Here is a 15,468-nt window from a genome sequence, read left to right as displayed (position 1 = left end):
AATGTATCTCTACGAGGTCTCTATGTTGCTCTACGAGTCTCTGCGTAAAATAAAAATTAAATAAAAATAATTGATTTTTATTTTATTTTTATTTAACTTTTATTAATTTAAATTTTCAATGATTTATTTATTTACTTTTATTAAATTTTTTTTTACCTACGTGACTTTACCGAAAAAACCCATGCATATGAATCCTTGCAGTCACGAAAGCTTCAAATCTAGAATTACATCTCTGTCTGTCTCTCTTCGAGTATCTCCGTGTGTCTCTATGAGTCCGTTATACATCTGTGTCTTTGTCTAATACTGGTCTAGAGTTCGTGTTGCATTTTCCACCAGTCGCAACTACTGTGACCCCCCCCCCCGTCTCTTTAATTATCGTGTTGTATACAACGAATTATAGGCGAGTCCGGTCGTAGTCGTGGCGTGTAGGTGTCAATATCACATGGCCTCTGGTTGAATGTGATTGTGTTATTGCGACGGTGGCTGTATTGCAGAGTGCTCGATGTCGCAGATGTCGAGTGTTGGAGGGATAACGAGCAAGCATCCACATCCCTGCGGGGGGGGGGGGGTTCAGCCGCGCGTGACTCTGTGTGTGTGTGGTAGATGTGTGTGTGTGTGGTAGATGTGTGTGGGTGTGTCGGGGGTAGATGTGTATGTGTGTGGTAGATGTGTGTGTGTGTGTGGTAGATGTGTGTGTGGTAGATGTGTGTGTGTGTGGTAGATGTGTGTGTGTGGGGGGGGGGTTCTGGGGAGTAGATGTGTATGTGTGTGTGGGGGTAGATGTGTGTGTGTGTGTGTGGGGTTCTGGGGGGTAGACGTGTATGTGTGTGGGGGGGGGGGTAGATGTGTGTGTGTGTGTGGGGGTAGATGTGTGTGTGTGTGTGGGGTTCTGGGGGGTAGATGTGTATGTGTGTGTGGGGGTAGATGTGTGTGTGTGGGGTTCTGGGGGGTAGATGTGTATGTGTGTGTGGGGGTAGATGTGTGTGTGTGGGGTTCTGGGGGGTAGACGTGTATGTGTGTGGGGGGGAGATGTGTATGCGTGTGGGGGTGGGTAGATGTGTGTGGGTGTGTCGGGGGTAGATGTGTGTGTGTGTATGTGTGGGGTTCTGGGGGGTAGACGTGTATGTGCGTGTGGTAGATGTGTGTGGGGTTCTGGGGGGTAGATGTGTATGTGTGTGTGGTCGATGTGTGGGTGTGTGTGGGGTTCTGGGGGGTAGACGTGTATGTGTATGGGTATGGGGTAGATGTGTGTGGGTGTGTCAGGGGTAGAAGTGTGTGTATGTGTGTGTGGTAGATGTGTGTGGGGTTCTGGGGGGTAGATGTGTATGTGTGTGTGGTCGATGTGTGGGTGTGTGTGGGGTTCTGGGGGGTAGACGTGTATGTGTATGGGGTAGATGTGTGTGGGTGTGTCAGGGGTAGAAGTGTGTGTATGTGTGGGGGTAGATGTGTGTGGGTGTGTCGGGGGTAGATGTGTGTGTGTGGTGGTAGTAGATGTGTGTGTGTGGTGGTAGTAGATGTGTGTGTGTGGTGGTAGTAGATGTGTGTGTGTGTGGTGGTAGTAGATGTGTGTGTGTGGTGGTAGTAGATGTGTGTGTGTGGTGGTAGTAGATGTGTGTGTGTGGTGGTAGTAGATGTGTGTGTGTGGTGGTAGTAGATGTAGCGTAGCGGTAACTTGCTGCGCTACGAACCCGGCTACCCGAGTTCGATTCCCGCTCACGGCCACCTTCACCGGTGACGATTATCTGCACCGGTCCTGGGCATCCCCTAGGTCTACTCAGCCTCAAATTAGTAGCTGGTGCGGTGCGCAAACATCGCCACTAGAGAGACAAAGGCGGCCGGGTGTGGTGCTGGCCACCCACCCCCTCGTGTGCCATTCCGGCCTTAAGAGATACGCGCTAACAGCACTTGCCACAGTAGTCTGTTAAGGCTATACGGGGGATCTTTGTCTTGTTTTATATGGGGTGGTGGGGAGTAGACGTGTGGGGGGGCGGGGTTAAATGCGTGTGTGTGTGTTAGGGGTAGATGTGTGTGTGTGAGTGGGAGGGGTAGATGTGTGAGTGGGTGGGTATGGGGGGAGATGTGTGTGGGGGGGAGGGAGATATGTGTGTGCGGTGTGTGTGTGTGGGGGAGGGGTAGATGTGTGGGTGGGTATGGGGGGAGATGTGTGTGTGTGGGGGGTAGATGTTGTGTGTGTGGGATGTATATGTGTGTGTGCGCGTAGGGGTATATGTGTATATGTGTATGTGTGAGTGGGAGGGGTAGTTATGTGTGTGTGTGGGGGGGAGGGAGATGTGTGTGTGGGGTGTATATGTGTGTGTGTGGGGTGTGTGTGTGGGGGAGGGAGACGTGTTTGTGGGGTGTATATGTGTGTGTGTGGGGTGTGTGTGTGGGGTGTGTGTGTGGGGGGGAGGGAGATGTGTGTGGGGGGGAGGGGTAGATTTAGTGCAGCAGTTAGCGCATTGGGCAGTTTGATTCCCGCTCACGGCCAACACGATTATCTGATCCGGTCCTGCACCTCCCCTAGGTCTACTCAGCCTCAAATGAGTAGCTGGTGCGGTGTGTAAACATCGCTACTGGTGAGACAAAGGTGGTCGGGCGTGGTGCTGGCCACTCACCCCCTCGTGTATCGCACCTTCCTTCATAGCTGCTCGCTAACAGCACTTGCCCCAACAGCCTGTGCAAGGCTATATGGGGGATCTTTGTCGTCGACCTGTTTTGGGTGGTGGGAGTAGATCTGTGTGCGGAGCAGGGGGAGGGGAGGTTAAGTGGGTTGGGATGTGTGTGTGTAAGTGTGGGTAGATGTGTGTGTGTGTGGGGTGGATAGGTATGTGTGTAGGTTGGGTTAAGTGGGTTGGGGTTTGTGTGTAAGTGTGGGTAGATGTGTGTGTGTGTGGGGTGGATAGGTATGTGTGTAGGTTGGGTTAAGTGGGTTGGGGTTTGTGTGTAAGTGTGGGTAGATGTGTGTGTGTGTGGGGTGGATAGGTATGTGTGTAGGTTGGGTTAAGTGGGTTGGGGTTGGTGTGCACACGGGTGTGTGGTTGTGGTATATAGTTGTGTGTTGGTGGTGGTGGTGGTGGGGGTAGGTGTGCGTACGTGTATGTCTTTGGAGGTATGTGTGTGTGTGTTGTTACGGGGGTGTGGTGGAGGAAGGGTAGGTAGATAGATGGTGTGTACATATACAGATGTGTGTATATATATGGGGCTAGGACGTGTAGGTTGTGTATAGATGTGTGCGTTTGTGCGTATGTAGGTGTGTGTCGGTGGTGTAGGGTTGGCACGGTATGTGGTGAATGGTGGGCTAGGGGTGAGCGCATTGCTGATTCTCAAACATGGTCAACATCAGTGGTGAGTGATTTGCAAACAGGGTACTGAGCCTTCGCGATTTCGACTGCTGCGGGGCCTGAACACCAGCAATGGGCCTCAATAGGTGCTCGCTAACAACCCTTTCCCCAACAAAAAGGTGGATCTTAAAAAAGTCAAAAGTCACTTTATTGTCAAGTGTGTTACATGCATAACATACAACACAGATGAAATTACAGTCCTCTCTCTTGGTCCCACGGTGCAACCAAGCAATTAAAAAAATGAATCACAATTAACAGACATAAATACACAATAAACAATCGGCGATCAACACAAGATAAATAATCAAAAATGTAATAGACTTAAAATAAACAACAGTCAAGAATTATAAAATGTAAAATATTATTTAAATAAAGTATTTAAAGAAATAAGATATTTAAACCGGTGTGGTAGTGCGATGTAGTGCAATTTGCAGTGCAGAGATCAGGATGTACGAGTGAATGTGTGTGTGGTCTGTTGTGTGGGTAGGTGTGGGGCTGGGGGGAGTATGCGAGGCCAGGCATCGCAATCATTCGGCCCATGGCACCTGGGCCTGTCCCGTGACTTCCTGTCAGCGGGATGTTCGACACTTCACGTGGCCTTAAAGTGCACGTAGCCTGGCACAGGCGCCGTGGTGACATCACCGCCACTTAGTGGCGAAAAGCGGTTGTTGTTGTGCGAGGAAGATGTGTTGTTGGTGGGTGAGTATACCGAGAACCGGCTGTCATAATTGCTCGCAAACAGCACTTTCCCCAAAAAGTCGGTTAAGGCTATACGGGGGAATCGTTGTCTTTGTCTATCCCACAAGTGTTCCCTATACATTGTGGCTTCAGGCAGATACCATCCTGTACAGACGCCATCCGTAACCTCTGTCCATCTGCTACAGCAGAGGTGTAAGGAATTTCAACCAGGACCTGCACCTCTGCATTATTGATTTGGTCAAGGTCTACGATAACATTCAGAAGCCGCGGCTTTGGGTTTATTCCTCTTGCTTTGACCTTCTCCTGACTCCCCTTGCTCGCGATCATTGAAGGATGTTCGTGATGGTCCAGATGAAGCTGCGTGGCCGGGATTCTGAGCAAATTCCCTGTCCATCTTGGGGTGGCCACCCTCATGTCTCGTGGCTCCCGTACAATTTAAAAATGCGTTTGGCCCTGTATTTCGAGAAGCCTTCGACGGCTCTACCAGTGGGTCAGCAGAGGCGCGCATAGAAATCATTTGTGGCGGATGGACATTTATTGATGCCCCTTTTTTGTTCTTTGCTTGACAATTTGGTGGACCCCAGGTCACTCTTGCAAATGAGACTCATCCTGGTCTCTTGATTTCTCGCATTGCGTTAAACAAAATCAACCTGAAACAATGGGATGCCCGTGTGCGGTCGAGAGATGGATTCGATGCTGGGTCAACCATCATACGTATGCTGATGGTCTGGTAAATCGATGCTCACTCTGAGGAGTCGGCGGTTCTGCTGTTGAACCTGACGCCTGACCATCAGCAACCACTAAAACAATACATCTGCTCGGATAATGTAGCACCGAACACGCCGACCATTTGAACCCCCATGAGTGATGGTGTGCTTGTAGGAGAAAGAGAAGATCGAGGCGTTCATGTACCTGGACAGTGTGCTCATGACCATCTCTGGTTTGGCAACAGAGGGCTCAATCCGAATGGGTCGAGCAAAGGTATCTTTTCATCGGCTGCTTGTGCAGAAGCATGTGATGGTGGGGAGCGGTGGTGTCGCGGTTAGCGCGATGAGCCACGAACCCGGCCACCCGAGTTCATTCCCCGTTCACGGCCAACACCCAGTGACGATTATCTGAACCGGTCCTGGACCGCCTCCCCTAGGTCGACTCAGTCTCAAATGAGTACCCGGTGCGGTGCGTTAACATCGGACGTGTGATTTCTGGCCACCCACCCCCTCGTGTGCCGTTTCGGCCTTAATAGGTGTTCGCGAAGAGCACTTGCCCGAACAATCTGTTAAGGCTATACGGGGGATTTTTGTCTTTGTATGTGTGGGGAGTGGTCGTGAGGCGGTTAATGTTACGCTGAGCTACGAACTCCGGCGACCCGAGTTCGATTCCCACCCACGGCTAACTGCAGTGACGATTATCCGAACCGGTCCTGGGCCTCGCCTAGGTCGAATCAGCCTCAAACGAGTACCTGGTGCAGTGTGTAAAAGATCGTCACTGGGGAGACAAAGGCGGCCGGGCGTGGTGTTGGCCACCCACCCCCTCGTGTGCCGTGGCGGCCTTCATAGGTGCTCGCTAACAGCACTTGCCCCAACAGTCTCTTAAGGCTACACTGGGGGATCTTTGTCTTTGATGGTGGCATTGTTTGGATTTGTGTATGAATGACCATGCTTTTAAACATGCTATTCCGTACATAACATAAATGCGCCTACGACCAAGCCATCTGGAATGTGCCCGACTACATCAGATCTCGAAAGCTAAGCAGATATGAAACTGGATACTGCTTGCATGGGCGACCACAATGCTCAGACGAGGCTACTGGGGCTACGGTGGGGGGAGGGGGGATTGCGTAATCACACGCTGTTGTACTGTACTTCTACGCTCCCCACCTTCACCAGGCCCACACTGACCGGCGTGATGAAGTATGGTCAAATAACCCCCCCCCCTTCGACGCGCTGGGTGTGGAAGCCTGCAGCCAGCAGCGGATTGACAAAGGGGCTCTACATATACAAGGATCCATGCAGACTGTTGGGGAAAGTGCTGTTAGCGAGCACCTATCAAGGCCGGAACGCGGCACACGAGGGGGTTGGTGTGGCCATCACCACGCCTTTGTATCCCCAGTGCTGATGTTTACACACCGCACCAGGTGTATATTTAAGGCTGATTCGACCTAGGGGAGGCCCAGAACAGGTTCAGATAATCAACCTCTGACGTTAGCCGTGGCCTGGAATCGAACTCCGAGGTTTCGGGTACCCAGCGCATCATTAACCATAACACGACTGCTCCCCATATAAGTCCAAAAACAAAGATCCCCCATATAGCCTTTCAGGGGCTTTTTGGGGCAAGTGCTGTTAGCCAGCACCTACATACACGGATGTGGGTCCGTGTGCGTCGGTTCGTGCGTTCGTGCGTGGGTGGGTGCTTGGTTGCGTCTGCGAGGGAGGATGTAAGGTGAGGTTGGGGTGGCCATGGGGGATGGGGATGTTGGGAGGTTGAGGGAAGGAAGGATGATGGGTGGGTGGGAGGGGGGGGGTGTTGGGAGCGGAGGTGATGGGAGGTTGGGAGGGGGGGAGGGACCGGCTGCTGGAGGGGGTGGGGGTTGTGATGTGTGGGGGGGGGGCTATGGCACATGTTGGCTCTGCTCCTTAACAGTCAGTTCACGAGCACAGAGCTACAAGGTAAAGCCCGCGGCTCGATTAGGAATGGCTCGAAATCTGGCTCCGTTACCCGCGGGACCCAGTGCGGTGGAGGTGGAACACGGTGGGGGGAGGGGAGTCATGGGGGGGTTGGCGGGGGGTAAAGGCGGATGAGTGGGAGGGGGGGATGTGGTGGAGTGAACAATGGAACGCCGTCGACCGTAACACAACTGGGGTTCTACCCCCCGCCACCCGCTACCACCCCCGTCATCCGTGCTGTCGATGCCCTGCCCCCTGGTACAAGTCCAGCCTCTAAGACGTTCATTTTTGTTGGTCGTCTGCCAATAAGTGGCCGGTTTATGTATGCATATCTCACACGTGAAAATTGCCCCCTTAATTTGCGTGCGGCGTTTTTTGCGACGACGCGTTTGCAGCTATACGATGGTTATGGTACACTTTGCACATCCACGTCGCCTTCTCACGACAGAGACGCGTGGAGTCACGGCGGAGATCAATAGACGCATGTCACCGGAAGCATTTCCTCACGTGGAGGAACCCACAGACTCAAACGCCCACCAGCACACGGATGAACCCACAGACTTCCGTTCTCTGACCGACTGATTTTTCTCCATCAAATATATATTCTCCCGAACCGTTTCTGCGAGAGGGCCTTCGAGACGACGTCGATTCGCGACGCTACACATGTGCAGCATTTTCTTGGTTCTTTCGGTAAAGTCACGTAGAATGGAAATAATAAAATAATAAAAAATAAAACATCATAAAATAATTCTCACGACGTATTTCCATTCTACGTGACTTTACCGAAAGAACCAAGAAGATGAATCCCTGCAGTCACGAAAGCTTTAAATCGAAATGTGCAGCATTGCAAACACAGGTCGTCGCGTCCCTAAATTGTATCGCGCGCTCAGATTGGAGACTCGCGATGCACAAATGGAGAGAACTAAAAAAAAACACACCACGATGGCCACGAATGTGAAAACGGTGAGGAATTACAGAGCGCGCCTTTCACTTGAACCAGCGTGGTTCTTAACCTGGGGGTGCACGCATCCCAGTGGGCGTGAGAGATGCCCTTTCTGAGAACCAATGGGGGTTGCAGGCTGCAGTAAAGATTCAGGCCCCCATGCACACATTCGCAGAGGGCCCCACCATCAAAGATACTGGGGCCACCCAATAGCAGTTCCATGAATTGTCACGATTCGGGTCCCGATTTGATTGAACGTTCGAACCTTTAGCTTTGTTTGTTGTCTCCACGTGACATTCTCGTTCGTGTAGTTTCCTCTGCCTTGTCACGTGCCCATTTGTACAATTGTGCAGCGCCCTCCACAAGCCTAAAAATAACATCACCACGTCATTTAAATGTACCGTACTGTACGTGTCCAATACCGTAATCGATTCTCGCACGCATGCTCGTACACGCGAGCTGTGAGAATAAATTTGGAGCCACGAATCAATGATGCATTGTCGCTTGCCTACTCGATACACCCAATACTCCACGTGTCCACAATCGTGCCCCGTTGCCATATAATGCAGCATCGCGGTATGGATGCATTGGGTCCTGGTACAATGAATGCTCTGCGTCTGGAGCACTTGCAGCCCATCTGGCCCACTCGGTAAGTCTATTGGTGCCTGTGAAAGCACACTGGATGGGTCTGTGTCTAAATGTAACCTGTGTGTATATGGGTCTCTCTAAGTCTGGGTGTATATGGGTATCTGTAATTATTTGTGTATATGGGTCTCTGTATGTCTGGGTGTATATGGGTCTCTGTAATTATGTGTGGATATGGGTCTCTGTTAGTCTGGGTGTATATGAGTCTCTAAGTCTGGGTGTGTATGGGTCTCTGTAATTCTGGGTGTATATGGGTATCTGTAAGTCTGGGTGTATATGGGTCTCTGTAGGTCTGGGTGTATATGGGTCTCTGTAGGTCTGGGTGTATATGGGTATCTGTAATTATGTGTGGATATGGGTCTCCGTCAGTCTGGGTGTATATGGGTCTCTGTAAATCTGGGTGTATATGGGTCTCTGTAAGTCTGGGTGTATATGGGTCTCCGTCCGTCTGGGTGTATATGGGTCTCTGTAAATCTGGGTGTATATGGGTCTCTGTAAATCTGAGTGTATATGGGTCTCTGTAAGTCTGGGTGTATATGGGTCTCTGTAATTATGTGTGTATATGGGTCTCCGTCAGTCTGGGTGTATATGGGTCTCTGTAAGTCTGAGGGTCTCTGTAAATCTGGGTGTATATGGGTCTCTGCAAATCTGGGTGTATGTGGGTCTCTGTAATTCTGGGTGTATATGGGTCTCCGTAAGTCTGGGTGTATATGGGTCTCCGTAAGTCTGGGTGTATGTGGAAGTACGTCTATGGATGGGTCTATGTGCGCGTCCATGTGTATCTGTGCAAGTGTACTGGTCTCCCGGGTACATTTACGGTGGTTAAATCCATTGGCGGAGAGTGCTTGGCCATGGGCCCTCGTGAAAGGAATGAAACCGGGGACGCTGTTTCCCTGCTCCCGCCCGCCCGCCCGACCGCCTCTCCCCTCCCTCCCTCCCCTCGTATCTCGGGCTGCTGGAGGAGATCGACTCGCGCCACTTCTGGAGTGGCTATCGAACCCTCAAAAATCCATCTCCGCACCCCCCCCCCGCCGCCGCCGCACCGCCGCTGAACGCAACGCTGCTATTCACGCGCAGTGCGAAAGAAGAGTTCAACAATGGGGGGGGGGGGGGTAAGGGGGGGGGTACACGTGAGCCCTCCACGGGCAGATTGGTGGGGCGGGTGGTGGTGGTGGTGGTGAAGAGGGGGGAGGGCCACGGAGAAATGAGGGCGAGACACGGAGCGAGGGGAGCGAGGGGAGGGAGTAAGGAGGAGGGGGGGCGATGTTACCGTACAAAGGCAAAGATCTCCTTGTGGGCGAGTTCTCTCAGTGAGCACAGATTCGAAAAGGCGGTAGGACGGAACGATGGTGGTTAAGACACCAAAACGCCCGGCGCTGCTGTTTAACAACAACAACAGCAGCAGTAGCAACAATAACAACAAAAACGAATTTAAGATCTAGTCAGCCGAGGGAGAGGCCTGCGACCAGTTCAGATTTAAATAGCCACGACCCATGTTTAGCCGTGGGCGGGAGTCGAACTCGGCTCGCTGGGTTCGGAGCGCATGCAGTGTGCGCGCTAACCACGACGCGACAATCGAAGAGAAAGATTTCCCACCCCCCGTATAGCCTAAACAAGACTGCTGGGACAAGTGCTGTTAGCGAGCAGCACCTATGAAGGCCGGCACGGCTCACGAGGGGGTGGGTGGCCAGCACCACGCCCGGCCGCCTTTGTCTCCCTAGTGGCGATTTTTACACACCGCACCGGGTTACTAAGTTGAGGCCGAGTCGACCTAGGGGAGGCCCAGGACCGGTTTAGATAATCGAGCACTGGTGTTGGCCGTGAGCGGGAATCGAACTCGGGTGTCCGGGGTTCGTAGCGCAGCGTGGCGCTAACCGCTACCCCACCGATGACCCCCCCCCCGACACACACACACAGAGAGAGGCCCACCACCCCGAGCTCGCACTCGGCAACAGCGCGTGGGTTAAGGCAGGGATTGTCAGGCCGTGGGGCTGGGTGGGACGGGAACTTTGGGAGGCGCACAGAGGGGTTGGGAGATCTGGGGCATAGGGACGGGAGGGGGGGGGCGCACGCGAGGGGGGCCACCTTTATTCCGCAGTGAGACCACTCGCTTGCACGGCACGGTTGTAACTGCCGAACAATAAATTGTCCCCAATGGAAATAGTTATGTAAATCCGCTATATCTCCTCTCTCTCGCTCGCTCGCCTCATATTTAAATCGTGTATTCTGACATTGTGCTTAATGGTTTAGCTCGCCGATCTTGCAAAGGTCAAAGGTCGCCGTTTCGATCCCCCACCACCAACCACCAGCACCTGCCAACCCCGGTGCGGGCAGTCGAGACAATAGGTAAGTTTACGAAAGGTGATGCGTGTCAGCGAGCAGGTCGCCAAGTGCCCTGGTGAGGTTGAGCGTGGGTGCTTGAACCTCTTTCCAGGCGTCTGCCCGTCGTCGCGGACGAGTAGGCCAAATACACTCGACCTAGAGGGGCCCTCTCGAGTTTGAGGCCCTGACGCCGGTCGTGGACACGAACAAGCCAATTGCAGCACTGCACACTTACCGCTGTATTGAAATCACGTGACAGACATTTGAGACGTGCAGTGCTGCTCTTGTGTAATACGCACGCGTGGACGACATACGTGGAGTGTATGCGTGGGTTCATTTTATGCACTGTACGTTGAACTTCTTTCGCGCCGTACGTAGCCAACGGTGCTAACCGGAGGTGCGGGGGATTTTAGCCAGGTACGTACATACCCAAGACAACGAAAATATGTCAAGCACCACCCTTCTATCGCCTACCGGCAAATCTGGAACACGTTCAGTGACTAATTAGGCTTCTGAGTGTCATCATTACACGAAACACCGCGCCAGCACTGCCACGGCAGAGCCCCTTTGGACGCCGCATCAAAGCGTGGCCTGCTGCTGATGCAGACTGGTTCTTTCGGAAAAGTCACGTAGAAGGGAAATAATAAAATAATAAAAATAAAACATAAAATAATTCTCACGACGTTTCGGCCACAACGCAAGCAGCCGTTCTCAGGTGAAGAACAGGTCTGTCGGAAAGACAGTTTTAAAACAGTCTGCATCAGCAGCAGGCCATGCTTTACCACCTGATGACGGACGCTTGTGTTGCGCCCGAAACGTCGTGATTTATGTTATTTAATACCTACGTGACTTTACCGAAAGAACCAAAGAGTCCACGTGTGTACATCACTCCGCTATAGTATATACCACTCCATATTGTGTATAGCCTAATTTCGATGTACACGATTCTGTTTTAATGAACAGGAGTTGTCCCAATGCTAAGTTGTTGGACGACTGATTATCACGCATTAGTGGTCCTGAAGCTGAATGCCTGTTTACGTTAAAACTCCTAAGTGGGTGGGTTATTCGTTGTTATGGAAGTCGTCCATCGCAACCGATCAGCGTGCAGAACGGCAAACGTGAGCAACGTTGAGAGGCGCCGATCCGTAAATCATTGCAGCATTACACCTTTCACACCTTGGCCACCGGAGTGTGCAGAAATTAAGCTGTGGTAGGGTTTGAAAAAAACATGTCAAAACAGTACACAATGTCAAATGTAGTTGAAAATAAAAATGTACATTACATTAATCTTTCCTCGGTAAGGATATCACAAGAAAGATGGAGAGGTTTTTTCTTTCTTTCTCCCCAGCCTGCTGTGTTAAGACCATTTATAAAACCCTCTGTAAATCCATCGCTGTGTGAGCCGTTGTAGGTCAATGGGACGTTGGTCAGTGTCGTTTGGTGAAGGCGTCGACCCAGGGACTGGTTCAGCTAAAGATGATTCTCCATCGCCGGGAATTGAACTCAAGAGGAACAGAGTGCACAACGCAGCGCACTAAACCACCGGCTCCAACCACTCACCCGCCACCCCCCGTCAACAAATAATTTCGAAACTATAAAAGCGGCAAAAGTGACGCATGCCCTTACATTGTGCGACCATCGCGTTCTGCGGTAATTTCGTTACCGTGGAAATTAGCCAAAATATTTACGGCAGATACGCATGAGTTCCGAGACGCAGGGTTAAGATGACAAAATATATAACATACACACACGCGCGCACGCGGGCAGTTGCTGGAATTTCTCCCTGCCGTCTGAACTTTCGGCCATTTAAGTTGTTGAGGTATATAGCCCAGTGTAATGTTGCATAAAGGGAGGCCAGTGGAGGGTTGGTGGGGGGTGTGTGCGTGCGTGCGTGCGGCAAGAGTGCAGTGGCAGAGAGCCGGGGAGCAGGGGAGGGGGTAGAGAGAGAGTGGAGAGAGAGAGACAAGGAGCTGGAAGCCAGAGGTTGGGTGGAAAGCGAGGGGGGAAAGAGTTGGTGGGGGATGGGAGGCGAAGTTGGCTGTGTTGCGGGCAGCGGCCCAAAAAAGAAAAAAATCTGCCTCCCACTCTCATTTCACCGTCTAGACTGCGGAGGACAGGCGCTTGTAAGCGTATACATGACGGCAAGAAATAAGAGGGGAGGCCATCTACGCTGCGAGCTCGAATGCTTTCGCTAATACCGTAACCATCAACCCCCCCTCCCCATTTTTTTGCTTTTAAGGGACTTGTTTGCACAGCGGAATGCCACGAGAAGCCTCCCTCCCTAAAACACCGCGCGGGAGACACACAGAGAGAGAGACGGAGACCAAAAAACCGCCCGCATCGCACTCCAGCTAGAACATCGCGACGCCACGCCACGGACGCGCAAAAGACAAAGACCCCTCCACCCCGCCACCTCCCGTGTAGCCTTAACATACTTTTGGGGCAAGTTGCCGTTCGCGAGCACCTATGAAGGCCGGCATGGTACACGAGTGGGTGGCCAGGATAAATAAAAAAAACTCCCGATCGCCTTTGTCTCCCCAGTGATGATGTTTGTTTTACGCACTGCACCAGGTTTACTCATTTGAGGCTGAGTCGACCGAGGAATCGTCACGGGATTTTTTTGCCGTGATCGGGAATGGAACTCGGGGCGCCACGGGTTCGTAGCGCAGCGCGCTAACCGCTACACAACCGTTCCCCATACATAAGACAAAGATCACCCGTATAGCCTTAACAGACTGTTGGGGCAAGTGCTGTTCGCGAGTATCTATGAAAGCCGGAACGGCACACGAGGGGGTGGGTGGCCAGAAACCACGTCCGATGTTAACAACGCACGGCACCAAGTACTCATTTGAGACCGAGTCGACCTAGGGGAGGCGGCCCAGGACCGGTTCAGATAATCGTCACTGGTGTTGACCGTGAGCGGGAATCGAACTCGGTTAGCCCGGGTTCGTAGCGCAGCGCGCTAACCGCTACACGATCCGCTCCCCATACGTACACGAACACACACACCCACACGCGCACATTCAAAGCAAAGGTTTGGTTTAGCAAACAGCTATTGGGCGTAGTCCGTCAACGTGGTCCCATTCCCAAGCTGGGAGGTATGCACCCAACGGGTTTAAGAGTTTCCTTGCGGTCTGCTTTGATTGGTTACGAGGCAGAAGGCCCAGCTCACTTGCACGTGGTCCCGGAGTGGGGAATCTCCAAACGCGTAACGGTTAAAGCGCGCCGCGGCTCCCTTGATATTAATGAACATCTTTAACTGGGGGACAAAGGGCTACCTCCGTAAAGGGGAAATGAGAGTGACAAGACGTGACTTAAAATATCAGCTGGGAGGAGAAATTCATGTCAGAGAAAGAAAAAAAAACCCCCATACACACGAGGGGCCTCGGGTTGCCACGTCCGCTCCTTTTTTTTACATTTCCAAAAAAACTCTGGGGGCTTCGGAGACCGAGAAAAGAAAAGTTACGAAACAAACCCGAGTCTTGCGATTCCTAAAGCTGGCGCAAACATTGGTAATGTAACAAAACAAGTTAACCAAAATCTTCCAGCACGATGAAGCGGATACATTAATATTCTTGGTTCTTTCAGTAAAGTCACGTAGAAGGGAAGTAATGAAATAATAAAAATGAAACATAATTAAATAATTCTCACGACGTTTCGGCCACAACGCAAGCAGCCGTCCTCAGGTGCAGACCAGGTCTGTCGGGGAGACAGCGTCTGAAACTGTCTCCCCGACAGACCTGGTCTTCACCTGAGGACGGCTGCTTGCGTTGTGGCCGAAACGTCGTGAGAATTATTTTATTGTTTTATTTTTATTATTGTATTACTTCCCTTCTACGTGCCTTTACCGAAAGAACCAAGAAGATGAATCCCTGCAGTCACGAAAGCTTTAAAAGCTTTAAATCGAGGTTGATAAATTATCTGGAGTGCAGGGCTCCTGCTGCACCTCTCAACGTAGGCACAAGACTGACAAAATTCACCCATGTTATGTAACACTTGCTTGCAACCCTTTGCCAATCCACTGCTGGATGAAGGCCTCTCTCGGTCTATGGGGCATGTTTCGCCATTCGCCACCATACTCATCGTCGTGGGTTGCGTAAAGGGCAACTCTTGCGGGTTGAATTTTGATGTAAAGCTTTCGTGACTGCAGGGATTCATATTCTTGGTTCTTTCGGTAAAGTCACGTAGAAGGGAAACAATAAAGTAATAAAAATATAAAACAATAAAATTCTCACGTTTCGACTGCAACACAAGCAATCGTCATCAGGTGTTGCAGTCGAAACGTCGTGAGAATTTTATTGTTATATATTTTTTACTATTTTATTGTTTCTCTTCTACGTGACTTTACCGAAAGAACCAAGAATATCTTGCGGGTTGGTGAAGGGAAAACGATCACGGGTTCAGATGTACTCCTCCACTTATGTAATCCGTGGCCCAGAATCAAACTTTAGGAGTCTGGGTGTTTAGTGCGCTAACCAATGCGCGACACCCTATGCACTTAATATCGATAGCCAAACTTACAACTGGATAATGGAGAAATATGACAAGATGAGTAATGAATAGCCTAAGTGTTCGGGAGCGCATGCTTTAATCATACATATTTTAACCCTCCCCACCCACCCCCAACATTATTGCACAGCTTCATGCCAATTTACTCCCTCACCCGCAATAGCACCACCATCGCAATTACAACTTTCACTTTTCCTTGACGATTGTTTTCTTAGTAACGTTGCCTTTTAAAAATCGTTAATTTGAAGCCTACGGTTGTTTTCAAATTTTTTTTTTTGCAAACGGACGCATGCTGTCGGCTTCTCTCCCTCTCTAGACTTGCAGTCACAACGGGTTTAAATTAAAA

The sequence above is a fragment of the Lampetra fluviatilis genome, chromosome 25 (genome assembly GCF_964198595.1).
Source record: "Lampetra fluviatilis chromosome 25, kcLamFluv1.1, whole genome shotgun sequence".
Lineage (NCBI taxonomy): Eukaryota > Metazoa > Chordata > Hyperoartia > Petromyzontiformes > Petromyzontidae > Lampetra > Lampetra fluviatilis.
This window is presented reverse-complemented; position numbering follows the sequence as displayed.